The sequence below is a fragment of the Vulpes vulpes genome, chromosome 14, assembly GCF_048418805.1.
Source record: "Vulpes vulpes isolate BD-2025 chromosome 14, VulVul3, whole genome shotgun sequence".
Taxonomy (NCBI): domain Eukaryota; kingdom Metazoa; phylum Chordata; class Mammalia; order Carnivora; family Canidae; genus Vulpes; species Vulpes vulpes.
This window is the reverse complement of record NC_132793.1, coordinates 52,572,834-52,580,902: the sequence shown is the minus strand read 5'-3', so window position 1 is coordinate 52,580,902 and position 8,069 is coordinate 52,572,834. Positions and strand designations below refer to the sequence as shown.

General features: G+C 37.1%; 1 pseudogene; it reads right to left on the bottom strand.

The window, feature by feature from the left end:
- Nucleotides 1-1,366: 1,366 nt before the first annotated feature.
- On the bottom strand, nt 1,367-1,516 carry LOC112915657 (U1 spliceosomal RNA; annotated as a pseudogene).
- Nucleotides 1,517-8,069: the final 6,553 nt, after the last annotated feature.

Genomic DNA, 8,069 nt, shown 5'->3' with positions numbered 1-8,069 from the left:
ATTTGATCTTCCAGAAATATCTAAGCCCACAACAAGATGAATGTCGGGTATGACAAAAATATGCTAGTGGGATTTTGAAAACCACAGAGAAACTCTATAGGAAATATTAGGAAAGAAGAGGGCAAGAAGCAAGTGACCTAGAAAAAATATATAGATGCCATAAAATTGGATCCATGAGATATCCTCCTTATGGTCTTATAGAATAGATTTTGAAAATCCAGAAATCATGTGGACTTTATCCAAACCTGAATTTTTGAAAAAGCCATAGCTTTTATTGGACTAATAAAAACCAGGTAATGTGTTTGCTGATACAATGGAAAGACTGCATTGAAAACTTCGTATTTGGTGATTTTTTTTTCTCTAGTTCCTAAATTATTTCTTGTGGGTATAAAGGTACCTAATATTCTAAAGAGTAATAAAACCAGTTTCAAACTTTGAGTCTACCTATCAATTAAAGAAGCTCTCTGCAGTATTTTCTTTTAATAATATTTTTGTCATTTCATTTGCTGTTACAAAGCATTTCAGGATTGAGAATTTCTTCCTCCAGATTATTCCTCCTTGATATTTAAAATGGTCTCCCATATTGATTCCAACTCCATTGATACTGTTCTACCATTTCTGTCATAAGCTGCTTTCCCCCCACCCAATAGATAGGTAGATAGATAGATAGATAGATAGATAGATAGATAGATATTGAACCATATTGTTCTATACTCTATGATATAATCTTAATCACTTCCATAGTTTTATCACCTATATAATATCAGAATGTTGCTTTCTAGTCCCAGCCTCTTTCCAGAGCTTCATTTTCAACTGCTGAATGTATAATTATCTATAAAAATGCCATATCATCCATAAATTCAACTCTCAATTTGATTAATCAAAAATAACTTAAACTTGTACTTCTATATATTTATTTTTATATTTACTATTACTGTAAGTATATATGCACCAAACCGTGTATGCCACTTTTTTCTCCTCACAATTGCATCCTGATCTCTGCAAACAAAAGGCTTTGTGATTGGACATCTTCTTTTCATTGCCTCCCATAGCATCTTTTGTATACTCTATCATCATATTTTATACAATAAAATAATTATTCATTTTCCTGCCAGTGTTCGCAATTACAGTGCAAACTTTATCTGCAATGAGCATTATTTTTTGTTAATCTTGCATCCTATCTCTCAAATGGTGCCTAGCACAATGAACAAATTTAATCAGTGTTGACAAATAGATGACTCAGTCATGCAGTTTATAAGACTGCCTTCATTATCTTCATTTCTTTTTTTAAGTAGGCTCCACACCCAGCATGGGGCTTGAACTCATGACCCTGAGATCAAGCATCACATGCTCTTCCAACTGAACCAGCGAGCATGTATACAGTCTCCCACTAACAGAAATCATGCAGTCAAGTTCCCCACATTTGGGAAACTTACAGAGGTCAACACAACGTGAGTGCAATGGATGGGCCTCACCCTGGGAGGTGATCTTGGTATCTCCGTGGCCAAGTGTTTATTATCTTCATCTTCTTCAGTATTAGAATTATTTAGTTCGGGTGTTTTACAATTACAATGTTCTCCATTTATACTTCCTTTGTTGTCTAAAACACATTTATCTAAAGCTGACAGTTCATAATTACATCATTGGTGAATTGCTTGTAGAAGTTAGGAAAATGATGATGTATATTGTTGTGATTTTCAGTGTCATGGTTTAGAATGGAGAACAGGCAAGAATTAATTCCTTTTTACTGTCTCAAAGATGTATAAATATAAGGAGATCTCTGATTCCTTCAATGACTGGCAACCTCTTACCAACCATGTGCATCCAGCCTCCCTAAGTTGATGTGGAATTCAGAGATGGCATGGTTGATCCTCTGACCCCACTCCTCACCTCATTTAAGAGACACATTTCCTTTTATTAGACATGTCCACAAAACTCTTTCTGTAATCCCAGTTTCAACATTTGAAAACAATAATTTTGTTATTACTTTATTACTTAGGTAATGTATTTTGAATATTATTTAAAGCATTTTGGAGGAGTAGTAATGAATAACATTGTTGCCTGATGAAGATGTAGGAATATCTCTCTATGATTTTTATTCTTAAGAAAATAATTTCCTCAGTGTTAGACTTTTCATTTTGAGTTGCATTTTCCTGGAACTTTTATTCATTCAACAAATACTGAGCAGTGGTTATGTGCCAGGCACTCCTTGTTTTTATAGTTGCTTTTTTTTTTTAATCTTGCCTGCTCAAAGCTACCAAAACTGTGCTCCCAAAGCACAGATCTGTGTCTGTCCTCTTTTTAAAATCCTCAATAGAGCTACCATGCTCCAGAACAAGTTCCAAAGGCCCTCCTTTTCCTGCCTCGTCACCCAGTAGCCACACATGACCTCTCACCATTCCTCAATTCTTTTCAATCCATGCGCTTATTTACCTTTGCTCGTTCTGTACCCTCCATTTGAAATTTACTTTGCTTTGATAACACCTCTCTGACCCATCCCCTCTGGGGATAAAATTTCATCAGCCGCAGCCTTAGGTCCCCAAAGCACATCAGGGCATCTATGACCGTATTATGGCTGGTAGTCTGACCATCTCCCATCCTATCCATTTTATTTAATGCTTAGGATGTGAAAGATGCTCAACAAGTATCTGAAAGATGTTGAAATATACACTAAATCCAAAATGTGTCATATGTCTTTGCAAGCTTCCTTTGCCTTAGCGTTCCAGCAGGCCAGCCCAGTGACCATACATTTAAAATTACAAAGTAGCAATATATAGGTATATAGATCTATCACAGTCATAGAAAGGGATGTTCCCAAGGAGCCTTAAAAAATCAAAGCAGGGATCCCTGGGTGGTGCAGCGGTTTGGCGCCTGCCTTTGGCCCAGGGCGCAATCCTGGAAACCGGGATCGAATCCCACATCGGGCTCCCGGTGCATGGAGCCTGCTTCTCCCTCTGCCTGTGTCTCTGCCTCTCTCTCTCTCTCTGTGTGACTATCATAAATAAATAAAAAATTAAAAAAAAATCAAAGCAAATGGTTCTGTCTCGTTCCTTGTTTTTTATTACTCAAATCATTGGTCTGTTTTTTGTTTGTTTAAGTTACTTAGCGGACTCTCTTCTCTGCTATTATATTGCTCTTTCATTTGTCTAGTGGTTCTTTTTCTGGCTTCTTACGGATTCCTATCTATTTTAACAGTAGGATCTCCATCTATGCTACAGTTACACTTCTCATCTACCATTCCTTTCAGTATCTTTGCAGATGTCAATGACATAAATCTAAAGCTGCACCCTGACCTCTCACCTAGGCTCCCATTCTGTATTTCCAAGACCTCATATTACTCATATGCCAAACAACATTCACTGCACCTACTTCACGATCACTATCCCCACTTCAGCTCTTCTTTCCAATTATCACTCTTTGAGATAACTACTATTATCTCAGCTTAACATATTGAAGTTATCTTTATCTCTTTCTTTGTTCTTTATGTCTAACACTATATTTATTCAAAATTCTTTTTACTCTTTATTGCCTTGACTCTGAGATCAGCTCATATTACTTTATCTCTGCAAGAGCAGTCCAGTTAGTCCTATTTACTCCAGAATCTTCCTTCCTTATTCATTCCGTCTATGGCTGACAAGCTAATTAGGGCAATAATGCTAGCTGTTGTTTGCGAGTAAATTCTAAAATCTCAATGGCTGAAAACACCCAAACACACTCCTGTTACACATCAACGCAGATGTTTCTAGTCAAGCAGCTTCAATTCAGGAATTCAGGCTCTTTCTGTCTCATGGCCCCATTCATATCTAGGTCCTTGGAATGCCTCCGTTTAGCGAGTGGATAGGGAAGACACACCTACTTCTTAACCACTTTGACAGAGGTAACACATATCACTTCCACTCAAATTTCATTGGCCAAACTCTGTCATATAGCTTCACATAACCAAAGAAACACTGGGAAATAAATACAGCTATGTCCTGTGGAAGAGCAGAAAATGACTTTTGGCATTGCAGAGCAGTCTCTGTCACTTTCACCTCTCCAAAACATGACACAGACCCAGAAAAGAATATTTTCTAAAAGAATGAAGTCTCAGTCCCTACCCTAAGTGTCCAGACCTTCATAATATGATGCCACTGTTGTTTGGATAAAGAAGAGATTACCTGAGCCCTAATCCAGTTATACCACAAAGAAAGATGCCTTTTCTACCCACTCAGGATCTGACCTGGAAATATGATAAGTCTTCTTAATTTTTAGGAAATTGTTGAACTAACCAAAGCAACAATACTGCTTCCTGGGTCTGTGGCAATATAGATTATTTCACTTAACATCACAGGACTCTTAAGAAAAAAACGGCCCAGCTACATGTTATGAAGAAAAACACCAGTCCATTGACTATCACCTGTGGCCAGTTAACCAGACTACTTCATTTCCAAGCTCATCATTGTGGTGGTCTTGATACTCAGTAATGCCAATTGAGAACAACTGCAGTTACATCAGCCACACAATGATCTCTAATCTGAGTAGAATAACAGAATCAGTTAAGCACAACCATAGTTTTATTCTTTCCTTCACCTAAGTTAATATAGGAATGTTGTTGAGGTGGGATGCCTGGGTGGCTCAGAAGTTGAGCATCTGCCTTTGGCCCAGGGTGTGATCCTGAAGTACCAGGATCCCTGCGTGAGCCTGCTTCTCCCTGTGCCTGTGTCTCTACCTCTTTCTGTGTCTCTCATGAATAAATAAATAACATCTTTTTTTTAAAAAGAATGTTGTTGTTGAGGTATTAGATCCAAATCTTAAAACTAGATGAAGACTACCTTACAGATCACATGAACTTGCTTTTCCCTTTACAGAAGAACAAAAGCACAAATCCCAACTACCTGTCACTTAAAAGAGAGAGAGAGAGAGAGAGAGAGAGAGAGAGAGAGAGAGAGGAATTATATCACTATTAGCCAAAGATAAAAACATTGCAGCAGGAGATATGCTCCAGCTTGCACATGCTTCAAACTGTCAGTGCTTTCTATATTACACCACCTCTCCTTACAGCATCAACTCCAGAATGCAGTCAAAACAGTGGAGGTTAAGAGGAGATATTCTGAAGGCAAAATGACATATAGCCACTCAGTCACTCAATTGAATGAACAGAATTATAGTTTTTGCAACCTGGAAGGTTGTCACTCAAAGTGACACCTGGCCTTCTGCTCATTGGACAGTTTATGCATGTAATATAATAGCTCCTCCTATTGTTGGCAAGAAAAGAGCAGGGATGAAGGCAACTATTGCCTGAACTCCAAACAGCAGGAAAATTTTAGTATTGGGTCCTGTGGTTTGCAATACCAGTGGTGTCACAAGTGAGAATGAAAAGAAAATAATTATAAACACTAATGAGAAGAAAAACAAATACTCCCCCCCCCCGCCTTTTTTTTTTTTCTCAGCTGAGGCATTCTCCATTATTTTTGGTGGAGAGTGGGGAATGAGAACCAAGATGATTTCCCTAACTACACACCCCAGACAAGATGTTACTGTAAACATTTGAGATGGCAGAGGCCAAGATCTATATATGTATACACATTTACATGCCAAATATTTGAAATCAGCTTTGTAAAAGAACTGAAATTTATGTATAGCATACAGCCATAGCTGCTGACTGCAGTAATTGGTACAATAAGGTACCAAACCACTGTCTAATTAATAATGAATAAACAAATTGTTCATTCAGTCAGTGCTTATTGGATGTTTATCATGTCACTCCAGCCTGTTTTAAAATTTACCAAAGCTAAATGCTGTTCTTAGCTCTGGGAATATAGCAGTGGTCATAACAGCAAAACTTGTTGGCCTGATGGAGCTGAAATATACCAGTGGAGGAATCAGACAAGAGACAAAATCAGTAATAAAATATAGAGCATATTAATAGGTGTTAGTTGCTTTGCAGAAAAAGAATACAATCAAGTGTCTTAGTCTAGTTTAACTTTGTGCAGGGAAATAGAGATAATGAGGGATTACCATTGTAAATAGAGTGGTCAAGGTGAGGTAAGAGGGTAAGTTTTACCAATATTTGGGAGCAAAGTATTCAAGGCAGAGAGAAAGGCAGTGCAAATGCCTTGAGAAAGGAGTGACTGACATACTCAAGAAAAAGCAAGGAAATCAATGTGGCTAGAGAAAGAGTGTGCAATGGACAAAAGTCAGAGAAGTAGAGGGGAAAGTGACCTCAATTATTTATTTATTTTTTATTTGGCTTCCATTTGAGTGAACACAGGTATGACAGGATCTTAGTTAAGTTTTAAGTGGATTACTTTGAATACTGTGTTGAGAACAGACTGAAGGAGGCAGTGGTGGGAACAGTAAAGCCACTTAGGAGGCATTTGCAAAAATGAAGACAAGAGATGATAGTAGATTGAACCTAGATGGCATCAGAGGAGGTACTGAGTGAGAGAGAAGTGGTAAGGTTCTGGAAATATTTTGAAGATAGTGTTAATAGGGTTTTTCTGATGGGATGGGATGAACGTAGTACATGAGGGAAAAGGGGAACCAAGAATATTCTTAGGTTTTCTGGTTGTTTTTTTGTTATTTGTTTTTAATTTTGCTTTTTTTAGAAACTAGAGGTAGGGATAAGTGTGGATAGAGTAAGTTTTAAAGGAAAGTCAGGGGTTCTGCATGATTAGTTTGTTGTAGGTGTTAGACATCTGAGTAGAGATGCTAATAAGCAATTGAATGTATGAGTCTAAATTGAGTTTTAGTTGGGAGATACAGGTGAGAGTAGTCAATGTGAATGTGACATTAAAAAAAATACTCAAATTATTTATACAACTCAACACCCAAAAAACAATCCAGTAAAAAATGGACAGAAGATGCAAACAGACATTTCTCTAAAGAAGACATACAGATGGGCAACAGACATGAAAAGACGCTCAGCCTTACTCATCATCAGAGAAATGCAAATCAAAACCACAAGGTATCACCTTGCACCTGTCAGAATGGCTAAAGTCAAAACACAAGAAACAACTGTTGGCAAGGATGTGGAAAAAGGAACCCTTGTGCACTCTTGGAAGGAATACAAATTGGTGTGGCCATTATGGAAAACAGTACAGAGATTCCTTAAAAAATTAAAAATAGGGACACCGGGTGGCTCAGTCAATTGAGCATCTGACTTTTCGTTTTGGCTCAGGTCATAAACTCAGAGTTGTGGGATCAAGCCCCACCTCAGGTTCCATGCTCAGTGTGGAGTCTGCTTATCTTCTTCCCTCCCCCAACTTGCGTGCTCTCTCTCTCTCTCTCTCTCTCAAAGGAATAAATAACAGCTTTAAAAAAAAGTTGAAAATAGAATTACCATATAATCCAGTAATTCCACTACTGGGTATTTACCCAAAGAACAAAAATAGTAATTTGAAAAGATATATGCACCACATTGTTTGCTGCAGCATTATTTACAATAGCCAAGATATGGAAGCAACCCAAGTGTTCATCAACAGATGAATGGATAAAGATTATATATATATATATATATATATATATATACACACATATATTATACATATATACATAAATAATGAAATGTTAGTCATCCATAAAAAAAGAATGAAATCTTGACACTTGCAACAACATGGATGAATCTAGAGGGTATAATGCTAAGTGAAATAAGTTAGAGAAAGATAAATACCATTTATTTCACTCATATATGGAATTTAAGAAACGAAGCAAACTAACAAAGAAAAAAAGACAAAAAGCCCAACTCTTAACCATAGAGAACAAACTGATGGTTACAAGAGGGGTGGTGGGTTGGAAATAGGTGAAAGGGATAAAGAGTACACTTACCGTGATGAGACTAAGTAATGTATAGAATTGCTGAATCACCATATTGTACACTTGAAACTAATATAATACTGTATATTCATTATACTGGAATTTAATTAATTAATTAATTTTTAAAAAGATATTCAAATTGAAAAACAGGCAGATGAAGAGAGTGAGTGCAGATAAAGGAGAGTTCCAAGGACAAGGGCTTGGCAAACCTCAATATTAAGAAGATGGGAAGATGCACAGGAATTAGGAATGAGATGAGAGAAATGGCCAGGGTA